This window comes from Pogonomyrmex barbatus, unplaced genomic scaffold (assembly GCF_055798465.1).
Source record: "Pogonomyrmex barbatus isolate J1 unplaced genomic scaffold, ASM5579846v1 scaffold24, whole genome shotgun sequence".
Lineage (NCBI taxonomy): Eukaryota > Metazoa > Arthropoda > Insecta > Hymenoptera > Formicidae > Pogonomyrmex > Pogonomyrmex barbatus.
In genome coordinates, this window is record NW_028297121.1 from 768501 (window position 1) to 787107 (window position 18607).

General features: G+C 38.6%; 1 long non-coding RNA gene across 12 annotated transcripts; it reads right to left on the minus strand.

Moving 5' to 3' along the window:
- Positions 1-840: 840 nt before the first annotated feature.
- On the minus strand, positions 841-5823 carry LOC112552233 (uncharacterized). 12 transcript variants are annotated; one of them, XR_003096511.2, is made up of 6 exons: positions 5656-5823; positions 5264-5341; positions 4284-5005; positions 3864-4153; positions 1231-3762; positions 841-1144 (listed from the first exon to the last, which is right to left on the minus strand). It is a non-coding gene; the product is annotated as an uncharacterized LOC112552233 (long non-coding RNA). The 12 variants fall into 12 exon arrangements; XR_016139649.1 differs by having other exon boundaries at positions 4284-5341; XR_016139648.1 differs by having other exon boundaries at positions 5264-5823.
- Positions 5824-18607: the final 12784 nt, after the last annotated feature.

Sequence of the window (18607 nt, forward strand, 5' to 3'; positions counted from 1 at the left end):
GGCCGGCGGGCGATGACAATAATGATAATTACAATGATAATTACAATGACGACGTTTCTTAAACGTAAATTTTTAGGTATCGGATTTTGGATCGTAATATCTCCACTCATATGATACGGAGAGGACAACTAAAAACACTTTCGATATAATTCGAACCTAAGCTATCGAATGCGTCTATTCAGAAATTAATCGGTTCAGTCGTTATTGAGATCCGATAATGTTGATGATTAGCAATTCGTCAGCTCACATAAAAAGACATGGCTGGTCTCGCGCTCGTGAAGCATTAGTACTCACTTGGTGACGAGCCACGACCGTGTCTCTTGAATACTTATATTGTTACTTGCTGTTGTTATGTGTTGTTATTTTGATTTTTGACTTGATAAATTAATTTGTACAATAACGCTCTTATTGTAAGTTTGTTAATAATTTAAATTAATTAATTTGTTTTAATATTTTTGGCTTTTTATATAATTTTGTTACTGCAATTTATATTTGAGAATGATGTTTCTCTTCTTTTCTGATTTGGGCTCCATCAATTAAAAATTATTTTTGTAGGTTTCTAATAAATGATGTTATCTGTTGATCAGGATTCTTACTAATAAAATACTGTATTATTTATTATTAACATTAATTTATTATGTCTTACTGAATCACCTATTTATTATATATCTTTAGTTATTTATTTATATTTTATTTTTTAATTATTTAATATTCACATACATTATTCTTTCATCTTATGTACGTATTTATTACTTAATTATGGCCTCTTATTTATCTTTTAATTATATTGATGTTTTAACACTCGGATACATTATTATCTTATGATTATTGTAGTGAGAATTCTCGGTTTATTTATTTATATAAATTTACAATATTTTAAGTGTGTATTACACTACATTATGCTATTATACCTATATGTATACAAGGGGATTTTGATATTTAACTTACTTAATAATATAACTACTTACTTAATAATATAATTATGTACTTTATCACCGAGATACACTGATTGCATTTTTGCTAATTTTTGTATACTTTGTTTATTGTTACTTGTTGCTTTTGCGATTTTTCTTTGGGGAAAGCTTCTCAATTTCTTTCTGTAAGTGTACGCTTTCTTATTAGATGCTGGATATTAAGCTAGATCCTGAAATGATATTTTATGACATTAGTTAGGCATATCTTTTTACTATAAGCGATAATATTTAACAATAAATGTGCACTCATACTTACTCTCAAGGATTATATTCATTTTTCTACTTTTTCTTAATCTGTTCTAAATAGCTTCTGTGTGTCAAGTAGATGTTTTTTAACATGAAGTATTGATTACATCCTTTATGATGTTGATTGAATAAAATTGTTAAGTGGTGATAATTAAATCTAAAAATATAATATGTATGTTAATAGGCTACATATTATTATTACTCTGTGTGATATAAACATATTTATAAATTATGTATGTCACACTGGCCTTATCTGATTCCTGGAGATGTTATTTCTCTTTTCTGCGTTGATGATATTTGCAGCAGGATTTCTGTTTTATGAATAATTATTTTTATAGTATATGTATTTCTGTTCTGTAATTGAATAATAATATGAGTTATTGATCATTTGATATGATAACTTTTGTTAACTTTTCGATTGCCTTAAGTACATATATAATAAAAATGAAATGTTTTTGTAATCAAACCAGTCTTATATATTCTTAATTTGTTTTTTTCCATTTATTTAATTAATTTATATTTTTACCATCTATTATAGTCTTATTTGTTTTACATATATATTGTTATTTTGTTGATTTTGTTGATCTTATTTATTTATATATTTACTTTAAGTTGAACTTTTGACTTTCCATTATATATTGTATATTTATTTATATCATTTTATCTCTTTATGTTTTGTGCTTGGTTTAGTTATTTATATATTTATTCATTTCCTTCTGTTCTTTTAATTCTTTGTTCAATCAATTATTATGCTGATTTGTTGATCACATTAAATATTAACTCTCTTTTTCTCTTTTGTTTTTTTTATTATTATTCTTTCATTATTATCTTCAATTTTATTATTATTAATGTTAAATTTAGGCTTAAGATTTGGACTTAAGATTTATTTTTGTATATATTGTATATATTAATATTTGCATATATTATCTAATAATTATAAGATTTGGCTTGATACTTTTCTGATGGTATTCTTATATTCATTTAACTTTCCTAGCCTTAGCAGTTTTCTTGCGTTTGGTTGCTTTTTGTAGGGTTGTCTGTGAGACGCGCTGTAATAGTCGTTGATGAATAACTGCTGTTGGATATTTTTTTTTCTTTTCTGCCAGACGGATTATTTTGGTTGATGAACTGCATAGAACTTCCCAATCTGCGTTGTATGGCGGGACAGTAGACAGCAATTTCTGTAAAAAAAACCAATTACTCATGGATATGGAATGGATATGGAATGGAAGAAGGATTTATCATCCTCAGGGACTCGGACACCTGGGGAATGGCAGGGGGGGGGGATTAGCTTGGTTCCGACTCGGTCGTCCAGCAACGGGCATGAAATTGAGAATATAATCTCGGTCCTCTAGCAACGGGCATGAAATTGAGAATATCCTCTTGGGAGTACTTCCTGAGAGGATCATGACCCTGGTAGGTCTGTCCTTGCCGCTGGGACCTCGTCAACTGGTAGGGGAACAACTGATGTGGCTATTGACTTGACTGCAGGATGTGCATCCTAGAATTATTTCGAACGAAAGAGTCCTCCGTTGGGCAGTTTTAGTTTGGAATGTCAACAGCTCTGAAACAAACATATCTTCATTAGGAGAACGTACTTTTCTTTGTTTGTTGAACGTGACAAAGCATCTACCTCATGTGGTATTATTGATACTGCTGCAGGCAGTTCTATCGTCATTGACGATTCTAATGAAGATGGAATTGAATCGCGACTGACGCATTTGATATCGAATATTAGGAAGTTTGATCATTCTCCTTTGTTTCTCCGACAAAGCGATCTAGAAAGAGAAAAATGAAATCTTTGCCTGCTGATGCTGATAGAAATAGACTCACCCCGGTTTAGAAAGATGAAGTCGCGGATAGAGTCAATGAATTGAAGGATCTTTCGGCGACAGCAGGTCCGTGTCATTGGGTTACGGAGACTGATGCACTAAGAACAGGTTCGGAATCACTGCAAGATACTATTAGTGGCAAGATATAGGTGAACCTTGTCTCTATTAAATGTAATGTTGAAGAGCTTGTGATTAGAGCTTCGACTAATAGAGATGGAAATAATGAATATTATAGGAAGCAAATGGCTGAAATGCGAGAAGAAATGAACAGGATTAGGGAAGAGAATAAAGAATTGAAGGACATTATTAAGAAGCTTAGAGAAGATATTAGTAGGCATAAGTGCAACTACTACTAGTACTAGTTGAAGCTGCGAGTTCTGCAATTCGAAGTGTGTAGCGTATGCATGGGGTTATGGATTCTGCTGATGTCCCTCTCAGAATTGATGGGGTTTGTCGGGTGATTTCTCCTCCTCATAGAATGGTTGGCCTTCTTCTATTGACTCCTCCTGTTGTGTCGGATTCATTGGATCCGTTGTTGTTCTAAAAGATAAAAATAAAATTATTAATGAGTTTGCTCAGTACTTTACTCACACTATGGAGGACGCTGCTGGACATAAAAGATTCTCATGCAGAGCCTATCCGATTACCTGTGAGAAGTAGCTCTCCGATCTTGGATTCTCCTGCTGTTATTGTTGAACACACTTCGGTTTCTGAAAATAAACATGAAATTAATGTGGCAACTGGAGTTTCTAGTGAGTGGACTGAAGTGGTTGGCAGAAAGAAGAGAAGAATGATGCAGTTGTAGCCTTACTTGATGTTAAGTGGCGCCTAGAAATTTTGATGCAATATTATCGAAAATGCCTTTTAGACAATTTCACGTGCCTCTCTCTGGTACTTCGGGTGGTAAGCGCAAATTTCACCCAATTTAACAGCTGTGACTGTCATAGCGGAGGGTCCACATACGCGTCGATTCTCAGCAAAGCCAGGAAGGAAATACCGTTGAAAGGTTTTAACATTGAGGATATGAGAGTCTTATCAGGTGGATTCATCCTAGAAGTTAGAGGCGAAGATTCTAATCGGGATCTAAGGCTGATGATCTTGCTAGAAAAATGAAAGAAATAATTAATGATTCAAATGTTAATATTAACAAATAAAATGGCGGATATTGAAGAATGAGCGGGTTCGATGATTCTGTCAAAGTTGAAATAATCCAGAAAATAATGAATCTTACCAGATGTTCTTTTGATGATGTTCGCTGTGGTCCCATTCGACTTGCTAGGAATGGTCTTGGGGTCATATGGCTTCAATGTCTGTTAATCGCAGCAATAAAAATATCAAACCTTGAGGTAATCAGCCTTGATTAGATGAACTCGGTGAAGGTAGAATTATTATCTAGGCCTGCCAAATGCTTCAGATGTTTCGCCAGGGGACATACCTGGCACCGTTATACTAGCTTAATTGACCGTGCTAGTTCTTGTTTCAATTGTGGTGATCCATCGCATAAACTTAAAGAATGTAAGAGACGTCCGGATTGACCTTTGTGTCGGAAGGCTGCCAGACCGCATGATCATCGAGCCGGTAGTGAAGATTGTCCTCCTCGTTCTCCTGGTCCTTTGATCACTTTGAGAAACTAGTCTTCAAATAGTTCAACCAACGTTACATGTACTCCAGAAGCATTTATGTCTATGGATAATATTGGTGAAGATACTACTGACATTAATAATGAAAATAATACAAGTCAACGCCAATAGATCACGATACATGCAAGATCTCGTACTAGCTACTTTTTATGTGAGTGTGGATCTGAAGTGGCACTTATTTCTGAGCTAGCTAGGTTTCCGGCTGACGATCTTAAGTGGGTCGGTTCCTCGGAGACTTCTTCTTATGCGGCAATTTACATATCGAGTCATCTTTCCGGTCGAGCTTCAATTTTTGTGTCACGCTCTTGCTTCACTGCAATCAAAATGGATGATTTATATCTGTTTAGTGTTTATATATCACCTAATCATAACATGGAATATTTTAATGACATATTGGATGATTTAAAATTACATATAGCTCCGATTAAAAACCGTAAGGTAATAATAGCCGGATTTTAATACAAGATCTCGTGACCTCATGGAATAAGTATAATAGTGCTCGCGAAGATGCATTGTATGAATGAGCTATTAGTCTAGGCCTTATTTTAATAAATGAGCCTGGAATACTTACTTGTGTTCATCCTCAGGAATCATCTGTAATAGATCTCACTTGATGCTCCCCGGATTCATCGATATCTCACTGGGAAGCCTGTAATAATATTGAACTATATAATATTATATATTGATCACATTATGATTATATTTAAAGTGGATACTCCAATACATCAACTGCAGATTAGACAGTCAATAGTTATCACTTGGAGCACTAAAAAACTATGTAAAGATAGATTTGCTGCCATGATTGTAGGCCTTTGAATGGATCCACAATAAGGAGATCTAGTAATTTCCATTAAGAAAATATCTAGGATTCGTCAGGCGTATAACTATTCAATGCCTCGGATTAAACAAACTTATTCCAAAAAATCGATTTACTGGTGGAAAATAACGAAATTGATGAATTACATAGAACGTGCAATATGTGGAGGCGTCATTTAACCAGGGCTTGAGTGCGACGTTCACGAATGTATTGGGAGCCATTCAAATGTGAGTTTAAGCTTGCACAGAAGAAACTTAAACAAGTCATTATTAAAGCCAAGGATCGGGCTTGACATGATTTATTAGAGTCTATAGAGACAAATCCAAGGGAGCTTCCTTATAAAATCGTCACAAAGAAATTGAGAAATTTCTCCCCTCCCATATGTGAATCCATGGACACTAGTTTTGTTTATTTAACTGCTCGATCAGTGTTTCCATTAATGATATAGACAGGCCTTTAAAAGCTGAAATAAATGAGGAAATTCTTGAAGTAACTTTGGGCGAATTACAACTCGTCATGCAGAGGCTTAAAAGTAAATGGCAAAACGCCAGGATGGAATTACCTATAATCTTCTGGTCCGCGCATTTGAATTTTGTCAGGACTGAATTTGCTCGATCTTCACGAACTTGTTGAGACATAGTGTGCCGCTGGAATGGAAAGTAGCTAGATTAGTGCTTTTCAAAAAACCGAATAAACCGGCAACGTTGTAATTCATCCTATAGGTCTTTATGTTTATTAAATATGTTAGGAAAAGTTTTTGAGAAGGTCATTGTCAACCGGTTAACTCTCTTTATTGAAAGCAACAGATTGTTTTCCACTAGTCAGTTTGGGTTTCGATCGGGCAAGTCCACAATCGATGCCATAAATAAATTTTTAAAAATTATTAAACGTACACTTGATGACAGTTAGTGCGTTGTTGTCGTTAATTTAGACATTGCAAAAGCGTTTAACTCCATTCCATGGTCCAGAATTTTAATTGCACTTAAGGAATTTAGAGTTCCTAGCTACTTGTTCAATATAATTGATGATTATTTGAGAGACTGTAAGATTATTTATGTCAATAAAGATGGCAATTTGGTGGAGTTTGATGCGGCGTTCCACCAGGGTCGATCCTACTACTTCTGTGGAATGTTGCATATAACTCAGTTTTTAGGGGTCCTTTACCCTCTGATTGCTCACTCTGCTATTATCCCGACGACACACTAGTTATCGTTATTGGTGAAAATCTTGAACTATTATAGCTCGTATATGTGCGGAGCTGACTGTAGCTCTCGTCATTAATAAAAAGCCATTAGATTTTTCAGTTGCGCCGAATAAATCTGAGGCTGCAGTGTTTTGTAGAAGTGATCTGCTGTTCCCTTCTGGAACGGCTTTTATTATGATCAACGATATAAGAATCCCGATTGAGCCTAAAATCAAATATTTAGGTATAGTCTTAGATGTAAAACGGTCTCGCTTTCCCGCGCGGTCAGTCTGATCATATTGATCGCGGCGCGTAGTTCGGTGGCGCGGGGCGCGCGCGGCGGCGGCGGTGTCGCACGTGTTCGTCGCGGGCCTTTAAATCGGCGTCGATTTAAACGTGCACGCGTGTCGCGGGTGTTGTCGCGAGGGTGGATATTTCGCGAGGTCGTCGGATCGTTTAGATCGGAGAACGGGTGTGCCCGTTCCCTGCCGAGAGGGCTCGGCTGACGGGGGGGTGTGCCCCTCGTCTGTTTGCGTGAATGCCGAGTGAACTCGGCCAGCCGGGGAGGGCCCCTGCTGCGTGCGGAGAAGAAAGTGGCGGTGCCGAGTGTACTCGGCCGACCACGGTGTACCCTGGTGCTGGCAGAGATAGTATCGGGGAGAACCCCGATACCCGGCGAAGTCGGGTCGAGCGAACTCGATGCGCTGGGGAGACCCCAGCAACTCTCGGCTTGCCGTGCGAGATACGGAAACGGCTTTCGGCCAGGCCAAGCGAACTTGGCGCGTTGGGGAGAGCCCCAACAAATCTCAGGCTTGCTACCGGTTTCGGATGCTCGCTTCCTTGAGACGGGCTCTCGGAAAACGAGCTAGAAACAGGAGTAAACGAGGAGTGAGTTCCTGTGGAGAGCGATGCCTTTTTATACCCGAGATCGACCTCGGTATTTTCGGTCGGATCGGTCGGATTGGTCGATCTCGGGGTTAGCATCCTTCTCCCCAGGAACGAAAAAAAAAGGATCGGGGGATGATTGGTTTTTTGGTAGGGAAGGAATTCGGTGGGAAGGTAATGGCGCGGTGCGAGGATGGTTGCGCGCTTGTGGACGCGATCGTGGCGCGGTGCGGGACGCTCGCTCGGTTGCGTGGCGCGGCGTCGGTGCGGCGCGGGACGCGTTCACGCTCGGTGGTACGGTGCGTGGCGCGGTGCGGAACGCATTAGCACTTGTTGGCGCGACGCTTGGCGCGGTGCGGGGAAATACCACGAAAACATACATGTTTTCGTGATATTCTCCGACGCTTCGGAGTTCGCGTATGTATGTATTAAAAAAGGAGGCATTGCTGCCTCTTTGCGGCCACTGCCGCACTCCGCCTGGTGTTCGGCGGTCCCCGACGGGATGGTCGGTCGGGGGAAATTCGGAGGAGGAATGGAGCGGAGGGATGCGCTCCGTTACAGATGTAAGATTTAATTTTAGTGATTATTTCTACACTATAATTTCTAGAATCAAGAAGTTTATTCTCGGATTGAGTAGAATAATGCCCAATTTGAGGGGCCCGGGTCAGAAGAGGAGAACATTATACGCATCAGTATTGCAGTCTATTATTTACTATGGCGTTGCTATCTGGATATTCTGAATTATCTGTCAGCAAATTTTAACTTTAAATCTATTCTAGCTAGAAATATCATTCAAATGTTAAGACAACTAGCAATTCATGTTATCGCTGGTTATAGAACTATATCCGGCAATTCTGTATTCTTATTGGCGGGTATAATGTCCTTTGAGATTAGAGCCAAAAGATTAAATGCCCTATATTAAAAATATAAAGAAATATTAGAAACAACTGGAATCTTTATTCCCAATTGGATTAGAGCCCGCTTACGAGAAGATACCGATATAAAAGCATTCGGCGAATTCGGGAGTAACTTATTCCAAAATGTCAATGACAATACTCCGGGACAAAGAGTGATAGAAGCTTTGGGTGATGGACTAAACGTAACCATGGTTCTCTTACGTACTGTACTATCCAACTTTTGGGGAGACATGGGAGTTTCAATCAATTTCTGTATAGAATCGGAAGGGCTTGTCATCCTTTCTGTGACCAATGTCTTGTAAACTATAACATTGCTGATCACATATTATTCGAATATGTCACGTGGGTAGAGAAAAGATTGGATTTCTTTGAGGTAATAGATCGTGTCAATAACATCAGGAATGTTATTACTGCAATTCTTGAAAGTGATGAAGGGTGGGGAGCCTTTTATTGCTTCGCGAAGCGCAACGTGCAATCGAAAGAAGACATGGAAAGGATTAGATTGAAGTTACCTGTTTCAGCCCTCTAATTTAATTATAAGTTTTCCTCCTTTCTCTTTTTAAGTCAGGTCTACTGTAAATGTTTTAAGTCAGGTCTACTGTAAATGTTTGTAAAAATGCATTAGTTAGACCTGGACATTATGGCGACTTTTCTTCGATTGATCGAAGGAGGACTTGTAATGTGTTGTTCTGTCAACGTTCCAGGGTCCCCTCCAATAACGATCGTGAGGGTAATAGAGGAGGTTTTAATAGGCAAGATGAGGTGCTTTTCGTCCAACGTGCTTCTCACTTGAATCCCACACTCCCCGGCTCGTCCACTGGGGATTTTTGGAAGATTTCCTCCTCTTTAAACAAAAAAAAATATCTCCTGGCTGGGATTGCGTACTCGTAACATCTTCTCGGCGGATTCTCTGTCTGATTGGAGTCGGTTTCGCTGAAGCGAACCTGCGGATGATTCCGAGAATCTGTGTCTATTTCGATCGGATTTTTTTATACCCCGCGGATCGATAATTCGGTCAATTTCAGGGAATTTCCGATTGATCCGTGAGTATTATTTTACCCTAATAATCGGAATAACAAAATAAATAATAAACAACTTGTTTGTCGGTATAATATAATTCGAAGCTAAGTTCGAATATCTCCGTCGTAACAATGTCCTGTATGGCTTGTAGGCCATAATTAATTAAACGCAGAAATATTAAGAAATGCGCTTATGTTTTTGTCCAGCAGATGAACGCTGTCCATGAAACGATGCATGAATATATCGTTACACATTATAATTTGGTTAACGGTTTATGTATGACAATTGGTCCACTTGCCAATGTCCACTTCTTTTGTATAGAGATATCTTTTCTATCTGGAACAAGGTCAGCTGGTTTCTTTCTCTTCAGCCGTCTTGTCGTCTCAGTCGTATTAAGTAGACGAGATGCCTCAGCGTTTCTATGAATTTGCAGGCGTTGCCGCTGCTTTTCAAAAACAAAATCCACTATTACTGTTTTGATGTTTAGATCAAAAGTAAAATCGATCCATCCTCATGTTGAATCAATTGCACATCGCAGTATTTTGTTTTGAAACTTTTGTATTATTTCTATGTGAACCTTCTTGGCACAGCCCTAGAACTGTATTCTATATGTCCACACTGGTTTTAGCATTTGCTAATAAATCAGGAGTTTGTTATATATGGATAACTGGGATTGTCAGCCTAGCAGCCAGTACATCTTATTAAATTTTAAGTTAAGTTTTGTTCTTTTCACGTGTTCTTTCTAGCGCAGCTTGGTGTTTAGCGTCATACCAAGATATTTTGCAATATTTGCTAGTGAAACGGTTTCTCCGTTAATACGTACAGATAAAACTGCATACTTGCGATTAGTGAAATTAATATGTTGCGATTTGCAAGAGTGCAAGTTAAAAGCAACCAAAAGTGATGAAAGTAAAGTATCCTTTAAAGCAGAGATAAAATCGAGCAATAAAAATAAGACAGATTCAAAATGCTTCTCTTGAAAGAGGTTACGTAAAAGCTCAATGTATTAAGAAAAAGTGTCCTATTTAAGAAAACTAATTACACTGAAATTAATTGTTTTCTTAAAGACAAGAGTTGTACCTATTGTAAGAAAATTAATCACATATCTGAAAATTATTTCTTTAGAGACAAAAATAAGACAGGTGCAAATGAAAATAAAAATCAATCCCAAAAACATTAAGCAAAGCATTCTTAGCTAGTAGTGAGGATGACTGTTCAGTGCGTTACACGTATGATTTTGTTTACAGTGGAACGACACAAGATGGTAAATTGTATTGTATGGTAAATTGTGTTGTAGCCAGATCTACAACCAATAATAAAAGTAGTCCGCATGGCAACAAAATTAGGCCGCATGAATCTCGAAAAGTCTTTCGAAAGACGACACAAATGTGTGACCGCCGAAATTGCGATCAGTCTTTCGAAAGACCGCAGAAATGCATCACGCGAGAATATTGCGAAAAGCCTATCAGCAAATTCCTAAATTTGATGATCAAACCGAGCATAATATTGATCAATCAATATCACGCAACCAATCGGAATGCTGATCGGACATCAATCAGACTATATAACCGAACTATATAACCGGTATACAAGGCGGAGTCGCCAGAGTCAATGATGTGTTGTTGATGAATCATTCTTATAAACATCGCGCAAGATATTACAAAAGCGCGGCGAAGTTCACGCGAGCTACTATCAGCGTCTTAGGTGACATACTCGGTCGTCGGCCGCCAGAGTAACGCGATACGCGTCGAGCCGCCCGCCGACGTTTAACCGTGTGTAAAGTAATAAAATAAGAAATACTAATCTCAAGAGTTTGTGCATTTATTAAATAAACCAATTAAAATAAAGAAAGTGTGTTAGTGAATTCAAGAAGGTCCTTACATTCTTTTGATCCTGCTCGGAGTCCCAACTCCTTAGGCTTAATGAATCCGACTATCCCTAATATTATCGTTGTAGCTCATCCGGGGTACAACATTTTAGTGGCAGCGGTGGGATAGTCAAAACCACTCCCAAGAACAACAACTTGAGAGGATCGTTAATTAAACTAGCAGAATCAAACGAATAAGCCCCGACGCATTGCATTACGAGCAGAAGAAAAAATTTTTCTTGAAAAAAAAAAACAAGATAAGACCTGCAGTAATAAATTACAAGCAGGCAGAAGAATCAAATTCCCGATAAGTCGAAAATACAAGACCTGTAGAAAACAGGCGGACGGAAAAGGCCCCGTCAAAAAATAAGCCGCCCACGAAATTGTGTCAAGTGTATAGTGCAACATTAGTAGAGTGCCGACCTACGACAACGAGTGTCCAGTGGCAGCGGAGCAACGACCAGAGAGTCTACGAGCACCAAGAGCCAGCCAGCGCTGATCATGTACAACGATACACGCAGCCAACTGACACGCCAGCACAAGCAGCGACCATGCGAGCGTATACGATCTATCTTCTATTATAAGTCAGAAAAATCATATTTTGTAAAGACGAATGTCCGCAGCGAAGGACAGCTTAGTGAATGCGACTTGGCCAAAATCGCGGCCAATAAATAACCCCGTAAAATTTCTATACACTATCTCCGCATTAAATACCGCGAGAAACGCGTTAAAAGAAATACGCGATAACGTGCGCCGTGTACTACGATACGATAGTGACGAAGACGTCCACGTAATAACCGAACGCGAATTTCCGTACGACGAAAAGGATTATAGTTTGCTCGAACCGAACGATACCGACTCTCACATTAACACACACGTACAAGCGCGCAAACATATACATACGAACTTACGAGACGGAAGCATATTTAATTCTTTCAACATATACCAATCGCTAATAAACGAAATGGCTCACTCATCTGTCGAACAACAGAACGAAATCGACAACGAAATTTTGCAACTACAACATTCGGTCGAGAGACATGAACCGCGAGAAAGTCGAACGAACCGCCGCGTCACAATCGACGCACCGCCCGATAACAGTCTCCTTCGAGAATTAATGGATGAAATACGCGATCTCCGTGTGCAAGTCAACGGATTAAGCCGGCAAACACAATTGCCTATGGACGAACGAACGAGAATATCTCAGGATTTTCTGCCGCACCCGCTAGATCTAACTTACGGACGTTCGTATCAAGATATACGAAACCAGCCGGGAAATGCATTGACATTCTTCACATTGAAAGACGCGCGTAACATGATCCCAGAGATCGACGGCACGTTACGAGGACGCGTGTACGAATTTCTAAATGCAAGTACGTACGCGATAAAAAATATATATCCCGCGGATGAACATTCTCTATTAGAAGCCATTCTTTGCACTAAATTCAAAGGCAAAGCTATGATGAATTTCCGTACGCGAGATATAATAAACTTCGAACAATTAAAACGAGAACTAGAAAAAGAATATTTAAGCAAACGAAGTACCGCACATTTACAACTCGAATTTAACTCGCTTAAACAAAAACTAAACAAGAATGCACAAGAATTCGGTAGGCGAACAGACAATATAGCCATGGAATTATACGAATCCATGGAAGAAGGAAAAAATCATACGGTTGAACAGCAACGCGCGATTTTAGAAAATATAAAAGAGCAGGCGCTCTACAATTACCAGAATGGTTTACACGACGAAATTAAATTGATTGTATGATCGCAGCGATATCAAACGATACAGGAAGCAATCGCTGGAGCAACTGCGGAAGAAAAAACGCGAGGACCTAGCACGCGAACGCTAATCTATCGAAACCGGCCAGTATTTAAAGCGCATACACCCAGTCCGCGTTGTGAAAAATGCGGAAAAATCGGTCATTACGGGCGCGATTGTAAAACTAGCCGTTTCTCAAATAGATATACCCTGCCTAAGCCAGAAGGACAACCACACAATAAATACAATTGAAAAACAGTGTAACTATTGTAAAAAGATAGGACATTTGCGGTACGAATGTTGGACACTGAACGGAAAATCGGAAAACAGCAAAATTCCGGAAAAATTTTTTCGAATTCGCGAAAAGAATCCGCGAAGAACTTTAAAAATAAAAAGAGCGAAACCGGCGAAGATAAACCAACCGTGCCGCGCCCCGCGTCAGAGTATCGCGTGGCACACGCTCAAGGGGACATCGCTTGTCAACACTGTCACTGGATTAAATGCGATCACATTACCGATTGCAGAAGCCAAAGGTAGAAAAATAAATTTCTTGTTTAATACGGGCGCATCAGCAACAATAATAAAACTAAAACATGTTCTAGACCACCTAGTCCTAATCTATGAAGAGAAAACTAAGCTAACAGGCATAACAGGACATGAAATAATAACATTGGGCAAAACACATGTTACGGTTCAACTGTCGCAAAAAAAGATACGACACCCCGTATACATAGTGTGAGATAATGCGCCAATGGAATACGATGCAATCCTAGGAGCAGATTTCATTTGGAAATACATAACTATGTTCAATCCAAAAACAAATTCAGTACAATTTAAAAATACGAAATTCAGATTTTATCCATACAGGCGCGTAACTTTAGGGCCGCGCAGCGAAACAATCGTGCAAGTCACGACTAACCAAAACATAATTGAATTGACGAAATCAGAAGAAATGATACCTGGAATTTTTATTAGATGTTGCCTAGTCGAACCACGAAATTATACATGTCCAATCCAGTATAATAAATATTACGGAAGAAGAAAAAATCGTTCAGGTACCGCAAGTAATATTAGAAGAAATAAATATACAAGAAAAAATAACACAGGAATCTGTGAACGCAATGCAGACAAAAAATAAAGAGACAAAATTAATAGCTCGAGAAGAGCAAATAAACAATTCCTTGCGTACAGAACATCTAAATGAGGAAGAACGAAAATCTGTATTAAAATTATGTCACGAATATAATGACGTGTTCCATCTAGAAGGGGACACATTATCGTACATAACAAAGATTAAGCATGAAATATCAGTACGAACAGATTCATCACCAGTAAACGTACGATTTTATCGTTTACCGGAAAAACATAAAGACGAGATAAATAAACAAATTCAAGAAATGTTGAAACAAGAAATTATCAGACCGAGCGTCAGCCAATGGAACGCACCACTATTAGTTGTGCCCAAAAGACAGACGCGTCAGGAAAAACAAAATTACGAATTGTAATAGATTTCAGAAAATTAAATGATCTCACAATCGAAGATTCATTTCCGTTGCCCAACATAACGGATATACTTGATCAGCTGAGCAACGCGAAATACTTTACGACACTGGATCTCGCATCAGGTTACCATCAGATATCAATGACGGAGCGAGATAAAAATAAAACGCATTCTCTACACCACACGGTCATTATGAATTTAATAGAATGCCATTTGGTTTAAAAAACGCACCTGCAACCTTCCAACGACTAATGAATTCAATTTTAACGGGGTTGCAAGGAATTAAATGTCTAGTGTATCTTGACGACATTGTAATATACGGTCCTAGCCTATATATAGAACATAATAAAAGATTAAAATTAGTTCTCCAAAGACTAAGAAAGAATAATCTAAAGCTCCAACCGGACAAGTGCGAATTTTTACGAAAAGAAATAATTTATTTAGGACATATAATTACGGAAAATGGAATTTCGCCAGATCCATCAAAATTGCACGCCGTAAAAAATTTTCCTATGCCCAAAAAGGTAAAAGATGTGCAATCATTCATCGGATTAGCCGGATACTATCGAAAATTTATTGAAGATTTCTCACGAATAGTAAAGTCATTAACAAAACTTACAAAAAAAGGAAAGAAATTTGAGTGGACCAAAACACAGCAAAATGCATTTGACATGCTAAAAAATAAATTAACGACGGCACCGATATTAAAATATCCCGACTTCACGAGAGATTTCCTCCTAACCACGGATGCATCGGACTATGCAATAGGAGCCGTCTTATCGCAAGGCGAGATAGGTCAAGACCAACCCGTCGCGTATGCCAGCCGTGTACTATCGAGCAGAACAGAATTATAATACGACTGAAAAGGAATTACTCGCAATAGTATGGGCAGTAAAACATTTCAGACCTTATTTATACGGGACAAAATTTAAAATAATTACCGATCATAAACCGTTAATATGGTTATTTAATGTAACAGATCCCGGATCACGTTTAATCAGATGGAAATTAAAATTAGAAGAATTCGATTACGAAATAATACATAAAGCTGGGAAAGCAAACGCTAATGCTGACGCATTAAGCCGTAACATGGCAGCAATAACAGAAGAGCAACAAACTGATGACGTCGCGTCAGACAAGCAATATAAAGAAGAAGAAAAGAAACAAATATTATATACAAATATTATGAAATACTACTTATATGAAATACCACAACGCATCCATAGGAGGACACCAGGGCGTTGAACGAACAATAAATAGAATACGATTACACCACAACTGGCCAGGATTAAAACGAGATGTTGAGCAATACATCTCAAAATGTGAACATTGTCAGAAAAATAAATTGCAATGACACGCTAAAGCACCGTTAATGATAACAGATACGCCAACAAAACCATTTGAGAAATGCGCGTTAGATATTGTAGGACCTTTGCCTGTAACAACGATGGAAAACAAATATGTATTGACATTTCAGGACAGTTTAACAAAATTTAGCAAAGGAATACCGATACAAAATCAAGAGGCGACAACAGTAACGAAAGAATTTGTCACAAAAATTATGTTAGAATATGGAATTTCAGAGAAAATCCTGACCGACCAAGGAACAAACTTCACCAGCGAATTATTTAAAAATACGTGCAAATTATTAAAAATACAAAAATTGCAAACGACGGCCTATCATCTAGAAACAAACGGAGCACTCGAAAGATCACATCGGACATTAACCGAATATTTACGACATTATATTAATAATGATCAGACAGATTGGGACGAATGGATACCATATGCGATGTTCGCATATAATACGACACCGCACACCGCTACGGGATTCATGCCGTTCGAACTGTATACGGGCACCAGGCATCACTACCTACGACCCTAACTAGCTCACCGAATCATCGATGTACACATACGATGATTACGCGCAAGAACTCCGAGAAAGAATACGAGCCGCGAATCAGATAGCGAAAGAAAATGTAAAAGAGGAAAAACAAAAAGCAAAGGAAACCTACGACAGAAAAACAAAAATACGCACGGTCGAAATAGGAGATAAAGTCCTATTACACGACGAAACAGTCCGGCGAGAGAGATCGAAAAAACTAAACGCGTTATGGGTAGGACCCTATACAATTTTAGAAAAATTAGGCGATTTAAACTATAAAATAAAAATGGGCCGCCGAACAATAAATGTGCACGCGAATTAAATCGTTCGTCGAAAATTAAGAGGAGATAAAAGAAATGCACATAATACAAAATAAGAATAATAGAAAAATAAAAACATTGGGACTTACCGAAGAAGAATCCCAGCAGGTCCGGAAAATAATCCAATAATCCAATAATCAATATCCAGAGTTACAAAAATCATTACAACTAATAACTACACTAGTAAATAACTACACTACACAAACTATACTACACTACGACGATACGAGTCATGCACCACACGAGTCAGGCCCCAGGAGAGCGGCCCCTCGCCTGCGCGGGATTAGCCGCGGGGTCATTCCCCATATCGACATCGTCCAGATCGGCAACCACCTCTATCGGATCATCTGAGTCCTCCTCGTCTTCCACCTCCACGTCAGCGAGAACAGCGTTGGGCATGAACACGAGCAATTCGTAAAGTTCCACGGACCACGGCAACTCAAAAATCCTACCGGGAGCATCATCGGTGGCGAATCCAAATAAGAAGGGAGGGTGTGCGTCACGGCGGGGCCCGACCACAAACCAGTCGTGAAAACTCGTAATTATTTTGCGAAAAAATACCACCTCAGCCAGGAATCGAACCTGGATCTCCTGCTTACCGGGCAGGCATCTTATCCTTTCGACTACCGAGGCATGTGATGATATTTATCGCAAATAATGTGTTTAGAATAACACGTCAACAATACAATGATACACATATATATATATATATATATATATATATATATATATATATATATTACAATATACATATATACATGTATTCTTTCGAATCCCCACGACCGGTACTCCAGAGAGATGATGGTCCTATTCTCTCGATGGATGCAGGTCGGACTGCAGCGGTGACACCCTCCAACGCCATTGGCAAATATACAAATAATCCTCCTGGAGCACGACAGGAGAGATTGCATCAAGCATGGCTCGAGCCCCCGAGATGCAATCGCCACACACATGAAACACATCGTTAGAGTAAAAGCGGTTGACTATCGACAACCACTCGCGCACGCGACGGAAATGGGCCTGAGCGGCAGGGTTGCTATAAACTCGTCGACGTCACCATCGTCGACTTCGATGTCGAAGCCTTCGTCATCGGACGAGGCTTCCGCCGCGGCATCATCATCGAACATCGGCGGATCGCGCCCATAATTTCCTTGGGAACCCCGTCGACACAAGAAAGGTATTTCGACAACTGACAAAATGCAGCCAGAGAGCTCATCGCAAAAGAATGAAATATTAGAAGAGTCACACGGAATATCTAACAACGATATAATAAATAGGACACCAAGAGAAATAAACGTTATAAAAAGCAAGCTCAACAGATTCACAGGAGAATCTTTTTAACTAAGATAGTGAAATAAGAATAAAATAACATTACACCTGAGAATATGATAAAAAAGAAACGCCGAATTCGAGCACCGTAAAATTTTCATGAGAAATAAGAATTTTTATTTTAACATTGCAGAATAAAGATATGGATAACCTATGGAGAAGAAGAAGAAAAACTACCATTTGAAGTAGAAAACTTCAAACACCACCCCGGAATACTTCGAGGAAATAGGAAAACTAAACATAATCGAGTTATTCTAGAAAATAGTTATAAAAATAGATATCTCACCAATCGAAAAACGAACAGAGCAAATAGAAGAATATATTCTAAAAACGCAAAATATATGCACTATGTTACACTTCACAAACAAGGGGTCATGTCAAAACTATAATAATTTCATAGTTGAAAACAATTATCAGCGGTTAAAA